Raw genomic sequence first — 13,112 nt, forward strand, 5'->3', positions numbered from 1 at the left:
CACCGCCTTGAGTGGATATGTCCAATATAGAACTCTTGACACCAGAAGGTCATGTGTTGTTGAGAGTGGCCCACGGTATATCATCGTTGAGGCCGTTGGTATGGCTCGAGATTCTAAAAATCCACTGTTGTTCTTTGCGGAAGAGGGCTTCCTTGCTGATCGTTGGAAAGGCTTGAAGGACTGTCCATGAAAGGTCATTGGCAGTATGATTAGCTTCCAAGAAATGTGTGCACATTTTCGTGCTGATCTTTTTGCATCTGATGTTACTTCGATGTTCAGAGATCCTGATCTTTATTGGACGTGTTGTCATACCAATGTACATTAGCGCACAAGGGCACTGGATTAGATAAATGCAGTTGCGAGTGTTACAATTGGTGTGGGTTCTTTGTTGCCAATTCAGAGTTTCCGAGAGGGTTACAGATTTACTTGTTTTTGTTAGATTACATGCGGTGCATTGTCCGCATGGGTAGTGTCCTGTCACCGGCGGAAGTCCCCACAGTCTTGGCTCAGCTCGAGGCGCTGGTTTTGGTCTGGTGCTGATGAGCATTGTTTTCAAATTGTTAGTTTTTTTGAAAGCAAAACGTGGTTTTGGGGCTTGCCAGCCTCCTACCGATAGAAGTTTCCAATGCCTTTTGATTATTTTTTGGAAGGTGTTAGATTCTGGAGTGAAGGTGCTAACACAAGTGATTAAGTCATCTTTCGTTCTTTCTGTGGATGCCAACAAGGCCTCCCTGTTGGTATTGCGCGCCCTTTTGTAGGCCATTTGCGTTAAATTTGCCGGATATTCTCTGCGGGCTAGGTGGTCAGTGAGTTCATGTGCCTGCAATTTGAAATCCTCCAGTGCACTACAATTACGACGTAATCTGAGGTATTGCCCGTAAGGCAGGTTCTGTCGTAAAGCCTTGGGGTGAAAACTGCTAAAGAGTAGTGGACTATGGCTGTCAGTTGGCTTTTTATAAGTTTTGGTGGTCAACCCCGTAGTGCTTTTTTGAATAAGCAAATCCAAAAACGGCAGTTCAAGTATGGAGGAGCTAGCTGTGAAACGCAAGTAAGGGTTAAGGGAATTGACCCATGTTACAAAGGAAGGGATGGAGTTTGGATCCCCTTTCCAAAAAATCAGTATATCGTCAATATACCTCCGCCAAAGGGTGATGTTACCCTGGTAGATGTTATTCTCACAAAGGATGTGGTTGGCCTCAAAATGAGCCATGTAGAGGCATGCCAGGCTGGGAGCAAAGGTGCTCCCCATCGAAGTGCCCTGGACTTGATGGTACATCCGATCTTCGAATTGGAAATAGTTTTTGGTTAGGGCAATCTCTGCACACTCCATAATAAAGGAGACTGGGGTGGGTGAGTTCCATGTTTGTGCTCGTAGTACCTCTTCCACCACATCCAAGGTGGCCCTCTGCGGGATGTTGGTGTAGAGGGCCTCTACATCCAAAGTGACCAAAACATCCACTCTACTGCCCGTTTCGTTAGTTTGTTTGATGATATTGAGGACGTCCCTGGTATCTAGAAGAAAGGTTGGTGTTTTCTGTACCAGAGGGCGTAAAAAGTGGTCGCAGAACCGCGAGAGGGGTTCCAGTACCGAGTTGATGCCTGACACAATTGGCCTCCCGGGTGGGGGTGACCAATGCCCTAGCACAGGGCTGGATTTCAAAAAATGAGTCAGAATTCCTGACAAATAAGGATCCTAGGATACCTTATTTTTACACATTACCCAAAATCCACAAAGGTGTCCTACCCCCACCCGGGAGGCCAATTGTGTCAGGCATCAACTCGGTACTGGAACCCCTCTCGCGGTTCTGCGACCACTTTTTACGCCCTCTGGTACAGAAAACACCAACCTTTCTTCTAGATACCAGGGACGTCCTCAATATCATCAAACAAACTAACGAAACGGGCAGTAGAGTGGATGTTTTGGTCACTTTGGATGTAGAGGCCCTCTACACCAACATCCCGCAGAGGGCCACCTTGGATGTGGTGGAAGAGGTACTACGAGCACAAACATGGAACTCACCCACCCCAGTCTCCTTTATTATGGAGTGTGCAGAGATTGCCCTAACCAAAAACTATTTCCAATTCGAAGATCGGATGTACCATCAAGTCCAGGGCACTTCGATGGGGAGCACCTTTGCTCCCAGCCTGGCATGCCTCTACATGGCTCATTTTGAGGCCAACCACATCCTTTGTGAGAATAACATCTACCAGGGTAACATCACCCTTTGGCGGAGGTATATTGACGATATACTGATTTTTTGGAAAGGGGATCCAAACTCCATCCCTTCCTTTGTAACATGGGTCAATTCCCTTAACCCTTACTTGCGTTTCACAGCTAGCTCCTCCATACTTGAACTGCCGTTTTTGGATTTGCTTATTCAAAAAAGCACTACGGGGTTGACCACCAAAACTTATAAAAAGCCAACTGACAGCCATAGTCCACTACTCTTTAGCAGTTTTCACCCCAAGGCTTTACGACAGAACCTGCCTTACGGGCAATACCTCAGATTACGTCGTAATTGTAGTGCACTGGAGGATTTCAAATTGCAGGCACATGAACTCACTGACCACCTAGCCCGCAGAGAATATCCGGCAAATTTAACGCAAATGGCCTACAAAAGGGCGCGCAATACCAACAGGGAGGCCTTGTTGGCATCCACAGAAAGAACGAAAGATGACTTAATCACTTGTGTTAGCACCTTCACTCCAGAATCTAACACCTTCCAAAAAATAATCAAAAGGCATTGGAAACTTCTATCGGTAGGAGGCTGGCAAGCCCCAAAACCACGTTTTGCTTTCAAAAAAACTAACAATTTGAAAACAATGCTCATCAGCACCAGACCAAAACCAGCGCCTCGAGCTGAGCCAAGACTGTGGGGACTTCCGCCGGTGACAGGACACTACCCATGCGGACAATGCACCGCATGTAATCTAACAAAAACAAGTAAATCTGTAACCCTCTCGGAAACTCTGAATTGGCAACAAAGAACCCACACCAATTGTAACACTCGCAACTGCATTTATCTAATCCAGTGCCCTTGTGCGCTAATGTACATTGGTATGACAACACGTCCAATAAAGATCAGGATCTCTGAACATCGAAGTAACATCAGATGCAAAAAGATCAGCACGAAAATGTGCACACATTTCTTGGAAGCTAATCATACTGCCAATGACCTTTCATGGACAGTCCTTCAAGCCTTTCCAACGATCAGCAAGGAAGCCCTCTTCCGCAAAGAACAACAGTGGATTTTTAGAATCTCGAGCCATACCAACGGCCTCAACGATGATATACCGTGGGCCACTCTCAACAACACATGACCTTCTGGTGTCAAGAGTTCTATATTGGACATATCCACTCAAGGCGGTGACTTGGGTTTTGCTAATTATTGCGACAAACAACAGCGATTTTTGGGTTTTCTGAAACCATGCATGGTGGGCCAGGCGGCCTGTAATTCGGTTCCAACCAACCTCCCTTTTTTGACCTGTCAGCTTCTTATGCAAAGAATACACATAAATCCCCTTTAATAATTACTTTTTTGCCACCATTGTAGCGACAGAATCTATCTCGATGTCTGCCCAGGGGATACTTAACCACTTGTATACAATAATCACTCATTTCCCCCATATACCTTTTCCCTATCACGCTTGAATTCCTTACTGGGCCAGCTGTCCATTCCCCCCACTATGAACAATAAAGTTACTTTTTCACTCCCATCATGGCGGCCGTACTGGGCCAGCTGTCCATTTTCCCCCCACTATGAACAATAAAGTTACTTTTTCACTCCCAACATGGCGGCCGTTAATCGCGGACTAGTTGTGCACTGCAGCCACGTCTGCTCACTTCCGTTATTAACCACACACGCACGGCTGTGCGTCACGGAAGCCTGAGCCGCAGTAGGTATCCGGCAGCGAACGCGCCGACACTTTGTAAGTATGCCTCCATTCCTGGGTCCTTCTACAGCTATCTTCGAATCTCCAGGTACGACTTACTTTCCTTGTTTATAATTTTTTAAGGGCAGGCGCTCCCTGGCCGCCAGGCGAACCCGTACGGAAAGTTAACTCCCAAATAGGGGTGAGTCCATACTGTACCTCTCGTAAAGTTTGATAGACGCACGAGCAAGTGGCAATCTTCTTTCGTAATAGTTTTTTTGACGTGATTATTGTCCCCCACATCAGCGCGAAGATCACCTTGATGGGCATTCCCCTAGACACATATTTCCACACTTGACCCCCTCGCGGTGGAGCATGTGTAGCCCCCAGCATCTATTTCGCGACGCACTTTCTGCACAGCCTATAGTCACCTCGTAAACTTCCCAACATGAGTACGAGTGTTCAATTTTGTAAGGCGGTCCACCTGACGAAAATACCCCGCCCTACTCCTCCACTTAGGAGCATGTGTACCGCACCAGTTGCTCTTGGCACTAATTTGTTTTCCGTGTGCACGAAGGCACACGTTTGCAGTTGCGCAAAGCATGCCCACCACCTGGCAACTCTTTGTGCCAGCACTTTACAACGTGTTCCACCTCTCAATTTCGCCAGGCATGCCCACCACCTGGCAACTCTTTGTGCCAGCACTTTACTACGTGTTCCACCTCTCAATTTCGCCAGGCAGCTGCACTTTCCACTGTTCATTTAAACACTTGTATATAGAGATGACTCTGGTTGGGTCACTGTGTGAGCACCTCCATTGGCGGCCACAACATACGCACGGTTCCCTCCAGGAGCCCCGAATTTTTGTGAATCATGTTTCATGCATCTGTGTTGTCCTTCCCCCTTCTCTCCCCCCCCTTCTCCCTTTTTCTTCCAGGTACTGCAACAACGGGTCCACTTCCTTTAGGGACCCCATTGGATTGCATGGTGATGTATTGATAATTTCTGCATCACGAATTATGTAGTAGAGTTTTCACAATTTTCTTTGAGCACTTTCTCACAATGGTCCTGATGAATTGCCACCGACCCTTTGGGCATAGAGCAAGAAACATGTTGACCGTTTGAGTTCCCTAGGGACCATCATAATCCCTTTGGGATCACTTATATTTTTACTTAGGCTGGTATACCATCAGAATAAATTGACACATTGCCTGGTAATACCACACCTATTTTAACTCACTACACCACCACTCACTACACTTGTTGCACTGACCCCCACGCACCCATACGGCTGTCTCTTAAAAAGAACTCCGATAAAGAGCCCCTTCGCGGGAGCCCGTCGGGCATTGCAGCGCCGGCCCGACGAGGAGCACAGCCCTATGATGAAGCATGACACCTTGCTAGGTGTGTGAGGGCATTATATAGAGACTAACCGCTCTTCCCCCCCCTCTTTTCCCCCCCCCAGAGGAACTGCACCCCTTGGTTTTGGTCCATTCGATTTTGTGACACACTGCTCTTCATGCTTGGTCAAACTCACCGCAAAACTTATAGAACATCCAATTAAAAGCAAAAAAATGCATTGAAAATCCAGGTCGTTCATTGCTTATCAGAATCCGGATTCTATGTACATATTTCATAGCCGTGGGGGGAAATGTAGAAAATGTTCCATGGTCGGAGCCACGCGGAAAGTGGAACTAAATGTAAAACTGATGCTAGAGTTAAGTCTCATGTTTGCAGTCCACAAAATGCTTCCTACACTTGAACTGAAGCTCATCTGTCACGTCCACTGTAGGCTTTCGGGCACTTGTGCGCATCAGCAACAAACGAATGACAACATGTTCCAGGAGGGGGTAGAAGGGCAGAGAACCCTGTGCCAAAGAACTGGGGCGGCAGAGTGGGCCAAAGAACGGTGATGGATCAAACCCAGATCTGCTGACTGGGTGTGAGTGTTTGATTGGTTCTGATGCTCCGTCCATCACCACCCCCTCTTGTACCGCTTTGTTCGCCATAAGTTGGCAGGGTATGCTCAGACGTAAGTCCCTTGCTCACTTTGCCACTGGATTCAAGCAAGCCTGGCTGACGACGGCTGAAATGCCAGAAACCGGTCCTAGGAAGCTTGTTTCCGGTCCAGGGAAGGCATGGCTTGGCAGTTCGGGCTGGACTGTTCCCATGAGGCACAGGGTCAGACTGATTTGCATATGGCCATGTCTGAACTGGGGTGGCAGAGTGGGCCAAAGAACGGTGATGGATCAAACCCAGATCTGCTGACTGGGTGTGAGTGTTTGATTGGTTCTAATGCTCCGTCCATCACCACCCCCTTTTGTACCGCTTTGTTCGCCATAAGTTAGCAGGGTATGCTCAGACGTGAGTCCCTTGCTCACTTTGCCACTGGATTCAAGCAAGCCTGGCTGACGACGGCTGAAATGCCAGAAACCGGTCCTAGGAAGCTTGTTTCTGGTCCAGGGAAGGCATGGCTTGGCAGTTCGGGCTGGACTGTTCCCATGAGGCACAGGGTCAGACTGATTTGCATATGGCCATGTCTGAACTGGGGTGGCAGAGTGGGCCAAAGAACGGTGATGGATCAAACCCAGATCTGCTGACTGGGTGTGAGTGTTTGATTGGTTCTGATGCTCCGTCCATCACCACCCCCTTTTGTACCGCTTTGTTCGCCATAAGTTGGCAGGGTATGCTCAGACGTGAGTCCCTTGCTCACTTTGCCACTGGATTCAAGCAAGCCTGGCTGACGACGGCTGAAATGCCAGAAACCGGTCCTAGGAAGCTTGTTTCTGGTCCAGGGAAGGCATGGCTTGGCAGTTCGGGCTGGACTGTTCCCATGAGGCACAGGGTCAGACTGATTTGCATATGGCCATGTCTGAACTGGGGTGGCAGAGTGGGCCAAAGAACGGTGATGGATCAAACCCAGATCTGCTGACTGGGTGTGAGTGTTTGATTGGTTCTGATGCTCCGTCCATCACCACCCCCTTTTGTACCGCTTTGTTCGCCATAAGTTGGCAGGGTATGCTCAGACGTGAGTCCCTTGCTCACTTTGCCACTGGATTCAAGCAAGCCTGGCTGACGACGGCTGAAATGCCAGAAACCGGTCCTAGGAAGCTTGTTTCCGGTCCAGGGAAGGCTTGGCTTGGCAGTTCGGGCTGGACTGTTCCCATGAGGCACAGGGTTAGACTGATTTGCATATGGCCATGTCTGAACTGGGGTGGCAGAGTGGGCCAAAGAACGGTGATGGATCAAACCCAGATCTGCTGACTGGGTGTGAGTGTTGCATTGGTTCTGATGCTCCGTCCATCACCACCCCCTTTTGTACCGCTTTGTTCGCCATAAGTTGGCAGGGTATGCTCAGACGTGAGTCCCTTGCTCACTTTGCCACTGGATTCAAGCAAGCCTGGCTGACGACGGCTGAAATGCCAGAAACCGGTCCTAGGAAGCTTGTTTCCGGTCCAGGGAAGGCATGGCTTGGCAGTTCGGGCTGGACTGTTCCCATGAGGCACAGGGTAAGATTGATTTGCATATGGCCATGTCTGAACTGGGGTGGCAGAGTGGGCCAAAGAACGGTGATGGATCAAACCCAGATCTGCTGACTGGGTGTGAGTGTTTGATTGGTTCTGATGCTCCGTCCATCACCACCCCCTTTTGTACCGCTTTGTTCACCATAAGTTGGCAGGGTATGCTCAGACGTGAGTCCCTTGCTCACTTTGCCACTGGATTCAAGCAAGCCTGGCTGACGACGGCTGAAATGCCAGAAACCGGTCCTAGGAAGCTTGTTTCCGGTCCAGGGAAGGCATGGCTTGGCAGTTCGGGCTGGACTGTTCCCATGAGGCACAGGGTCAGACTGATTTGCATATGGCCATTTCTGAACTGGGGTGGCAGAGTGGGCCACAGAACGGTGATGGATCAAACCCAGATCTGCTGACTGGGTGTGAGTGTTTGATTGGTTCTGATGCTCCGTCCATCACCACCCCCTTTTGTACCGCTTTGTTCGCCTTAAGTTGGCAGGGTATGCTCAGACGTGAGTCCCTTGCTCACTTTGCCACTGGATTCAAGCAAGCCTGGCTGACGACGGCTGAAATGCCAGAAACCGGTCCTAGGAAGCTTGTTTCCGGTCCAGGGAAGGCATGGCTTGGCAGTTCGGGCTGGACTGTTCCCATGAGGCACAGGGTCAGACTGATTTGCATATGGCCATGTCTGAACTGGGGTGGCAGAGTGGGCCAAAGAACGGTGATGGATCAAACCCAGATCTGCTGACTGGGTGTGAGTGTTTGATTGGTTCTGATGCTCCGTCCATCACCACCCCCTTTTGTACCGCTTTGTTCGCCATAAGTTGGCAAGGTATGCTCAGACGTGAGTCCCTTGCTCACTTTGCCACTGGATTCAAGCAAGCCTGGCTGACGACGGCTGAAATGCCAGAAACCGGTCCTAGGAAGCTTGTTTCCGGTCCAGGGAAGGCATGGCTTGGCAGTTCGGGCTGGACTGTTCCCATGAGGCACAGGGTCAGACTGATTTGCATATGGCCATGTCTGAACTGGGGTGGCAGAGTGGGCCAAAGAACGGTGATGGATCAAACCCAGATCTGGTGACTGGGTGTGAGTGTTTGATTGGTTCTGATGCTCCGGTCATCACCACCCCCTTTTGTACCGCTTTGTTCGCCATAAGTTGGCAGGGTATGCTCAGACGTGAGTCCCTTGCTCACTTTGCCACTGGATTCAAGCAAGCCTGATTGACGACGGCTGAAATGCCAGAAACCGGTCCTAGGAAGCTTGTTTCCGGTCCAGGGAAGGCATGGCTTGGCAGTTCGGGCTGGACTGTTCCCATGAGGCACAGGGTCAGACTGATTTGCATATGGCCATGTCTGAACTGGGGTGGCAGAGTGGGCCAAAGAACGGTGATGGATCAAACCCAGATCTGCTGACTGGGTGTGAGTGTTTGATTGGTTCTGATGCTCCGTCCATCACCACCCCCTTTTGTACCACTTTAGACCACATAATGGGCACCGGGGAGGGTAAAAACAGACAAAGACCCACCTTCATGAGAAGGAACAGAATTCTGCTGCTGCGGATTCACATTCTCAATTGCTTTAGGAATTGTGGGTGTGCATAAACCTGTCAAAGAGGACCCCTGGAAACCTGTGGCAGCTGCATGTTTTCAGGGCACTTCTGCAGATGGCTCACCTCTTTAAACGCACTCTACAGCACTATGCATCAACTGTCCACAATGACCTCTCCTATCACTCGTTGGCACTATGCTTATGTATGACACTGCTGTAAGGCAGGGTACAAACCATTTTGTTTGTTCATGAAGCCCTCACCCACCAACCTAGTTGGTGGCATGCTTCATCATCGGGCCCACCCAGTGACACCGAGTGTGTCCCGGGTGTGCTTCGACGCCTGGATACAACGGAGCAGGTATGTATCTGAGTGTGCAGTGTAGTGACGTGAAGGTGACGATTTAAAAGCTATGCAGGGATCCCAGTACCCGAGGGTAAATTATATTTTAATAACTGGGTCACTGCTAGCATTAAAAAGGCTGTTGGATGTTATAGGAATGTTAATTAGGGTTTCCTACATCCAGGTGTGGTCTACATGTTTCAGCCAGGCCTTTATGATTAAAACTGGCTTTCCTCAGGACCAAAGTGTGTAGGTGCAAATTACTTAGATTTAAGTGATTGTGTAATTTGGAGAAATGTGTAGCACTCGCTAAGGTGCTTTACATGTGAGAGGGGGATTCCCTCTTAGGGCATTAGTTGGCTTGTTGCCAAACATGCCCCATGGAGTAGTCCGGCAGAGGAATGGACCGATACTTTCGGTCAGTGTCTGCGTTGAGCCTCCAGTCGTCTCTGCGGCCGGAGTGGGGCATGTTTTTCTATTTATGTTCTCTTTCTTTTTCTTAAGACTTATTTGTCTTTTTTACCTTTGTCCTTCATTATTTCATCTGCCTTTCTGTTACATGTACTTGTTGTACTTATCATCATGTCTCTTTGAGAGCCTTGTTATTTTCTAAATGTATTGTGTATCAGTAATGTTCTAAATCTAGAATGTGGGGCACTTGGGCGTTGAGTGTCTGGACTGAAGGCAGGCCCTGGGCTGTGGCTGCAATAACTCCTTTTGAAATATCCAAGGAGGGCATGGATTTACTACACTTTCCTAGGCTGACTGGGAAATGAATCCGCCTCAGCAATATGTTAAAACCACCCTAAGCACATCTAGAGTGAGGATATAGGGGACTAGATGGGGCATGGCTGGTCACGCCAGCTCGCCATGCTCTGGAAGCAGCCCCAAGTCTGCAGCCAACCAGGAAACTGCCAGAGTAGCAAAGAGTAGCAAGTCTTACCCTGGTCCTTCCATCTGGTCACCCATCCTCTATTTGGAAATCAGAGACCTGAGATAAAATCCCTACTTTGGCACTTGACCCTGAGATGTGTGATTTGAGGCAATTCATCTTAGCTGCCTGTGTCTCACTTCCTGAATGTCTATGATGTTCAAGCCTGTTGGGGGCTCACTTACTAGTGTGATTTCGAATACCTGACCTTCTCTCTGCCCAAATTACAAATCCCCGGATCCCGGTATGTATCAGGAGTGATAAATATAGCGCCTAACACAGTGCTTTCTGGTAACGAGAGCCTTAGCCATCTGACCTTCTGCATCTGACTGGATCTGAATGCTTGCACCCCCACCTCGGCTTTACTCCTGACCATTCGTTTCCATGCCACTATTCGTATTAGATTTTCTGCTGCTTCGCCTGACATTTGGAAAATTGAATAATAAAACATGGAAGGGCAAGTAGACAATCAGAAGGAGGCGGCAGAGGGGGCGAGTGCTCCGAAGTTAAACTAGCAGTGGAAATATCACAGAAGAGACACCTCCGGTATTCACATTTACTGGAAATCAACGGGAAATACCCCACAGACTTCCCGGAAATGGCAGAATGTGTAATTAATGAGCCAGAGAGCTAAAACGTGCTTGTAACTCGGCGTTCTGACTTTTCTCTGTTTGCAGATCACTATGGGGAACATTGGAAAGAGACCGAAGGCAGACTCGCCGTCGCTGAACCATAACACTTATTGCGTCACAAGTCAGACCAAGCGCGATAAGTGTCGTCACCAGCAACCATAAGCACCGTTTCCCTGCAAGATGAACTATTAATTATAAAACGCTGCAAGGTCGGTATTGAATTTTTTTGTAACCAAAACTAACAGGATGTTTATTTTCCCTCGCCAGTCAGTGCATAGAGGTCTTATTAAGAAGGTGTTCTCTTTGGGGACCTGCTCTTTTCATATAATTACTGATCCAGTCTCATGTCGTTTCCTACATTACGGGTCCCCTTTTTTTGCCAACATTAATAAGGAGAGGCGAAGCTGCAATTTTTTTTAGCACTACGAACATCTATTCAGTTTTGTAAAGTAATGTTTTTTTGCTACATCAACTGGAAAATCATGCCTCTTGCGGCAAATGACGCCCCTATTTACATTTCTTCCAACATTTACTGTTTAAAGTATATACTGATAAGGAAAAAAATGAGGGCTTCCGGTGATTTTTCTATTTTTTGCAGCAGCGGGGACATTAAAACACCGGTCATGCCTGCATAAAAGCTGCCAGGTGGCAATCATGTGCATACAACATGTGGCGCAGAAAGAGGTGTTTGACAGCTGTACAACGCTTTCTGCATGGATACTTCTGTCATTTTTTTGCCTGAGTAAACCCTGCACTGTTGTAAATGACGTATTGAGTGAAATTGATCTCATTATGTGGCGACCTCTCACAAATATGTAAACGTCTTCGGTTGGGCAAGGTGAAACTAGCAACTTTGCAAACTTTGAAATGTAAGAACATTAAATAATGTTGCTCGTGAAAAAAACGTTGCACACTTGTAATTTGCAGCTATGAGTGTGAGCTCGGTTGTTATTGCTTCTGCCATCCGTGCACACCACTAGAATGTCCAAGAGGACAACGATGGAGTGAAGTAAAAGGGCTTGGACTCTTGGAGAGCCCTTGCAGCAGTCAAAAGAATATCAGTCGAACACACCAGAAAGTCAATATCTGAGAGTGCCCCAAGAAAGAGAGGTGAGAGAGAGAGAGAGAGAGAGAGAGAGAGAGAGAGAGAGGGAAAGAAGCTAGAAAAAGTAGTAGAGAGAGAGAGAGAGAGAGAGAGAGAAGTAGAGACCGAAAGAGTATGGGAGATGCTGCTTTCTCCAAGTAATCTCTCACCCTAATTAACCACTGTGAACTGCTTCCTCACTGAAGGCATCTTCACAGAAGCTCTCAAGTCAGGCCAGATCCTCCCACTCATAAAGAAACATATTTTGTACCCTGATGACCTCATGACCTACTAGTAGATTATTTACCTACCCTTCATTGGCAAGAGAATTGGAAAATCAGTCTGCTCTAACGTCAAGATCACCTCAGTGCTACCCATCTCTTCCATGACTAGCAGTCAGGCTTCACATCCTGCTGCTGCATGGAGACCGCTCCCTTACACATCGTAGATGACACCCTCTTCACCACAGATGAAGATGACCCCAGTCTGCTGCTATTGCTGGACGTCTAAGTGTCCTGTCACCCGTTCTCCTCCTAACTTTCCAATCAACACCAATTTGTTCACAAGGGCACCTCCAGGCCCCCGGGGTTCCCTTCTCCCTCTCTCAGCTGCCTCCCATCATCTTCAACCTCTACATAGAGCTTCTTGGGGCTCTACTCACAGATAACAGCATCACAAGCCACCAATATGCTGACAATCTGCAACTCCACCTGAAAGTCTTCTCTGATCAGACATACAATGCTCGAACACTGTCTGCACATCATCCAGACCTGGATGTACGGTGCCTACCTGACGCTCAACCCAACCACAGCAGAATTCCTGTTATCGACCAAGAAGAACAGCAAGAAATAGTACAAACCTGGCTCAGTCACATAACCCTGGAAGGTTTCGAACTCCAAGTTACATGAAATGGATTCTCCATGCGCACCAATCTCTCTCAAAAGGAACAAATTACCAGAGAAAACAAAAATATATGACCTGGGACAAGCTCTCGGGAAACTGTTTTTTCCAGAAAGTGACCTCAGAACTGCTGTTTAAGCCCTAGTTCTCTTGCATCTAGATGGTGGCAGCACTCTCCTTCATGTCCTCCCAGACTCCTCACTCACCCCGTATAGTTCTCTACCGACCTTTTGACTAGGTGTGCACTATGTAAATAGAACATAAAAACATGCATAGATAGAGAGAGAGAAAGA

General features: G+C 48.1%; 1 protein-coding gene across 1 annotated transcript in view; it reads left to right on the plus strand.

The window, feature by feature from the left end:
* The window catches only part of LRRC4C (leucine rich repeat containing 4C), a 1,197,586-nt gene that overhangs the window by 648,069 nt on the left and 536,405 nt on the right, over positions 1 to 13,112 (plus strand). The window contains exon 3 of the mRNA XM_085643468.1: positions 10,881 to 11,044. The gene's annotated coding sequence lies outside the window, so the exon portion shown is untranslated. The remainder of the gene's footprint in view (positions 1 to 10,880; positions 11,045 to 13,112) is intronic.

Source organism: Triturus cristatus, chromosome 3_1 (genome assembly GCF_964204655.1).
Source record: "Triturus cristatus chromosome 3_1, aTriCri1.1, whole genome shotgun sequence".
NCBI classification, from domain to species: Eukaryota; Metazoa; Chordata; class Amphibia; order Caudata; family Salamandridae; genus Triturus; species Triturus cristatus.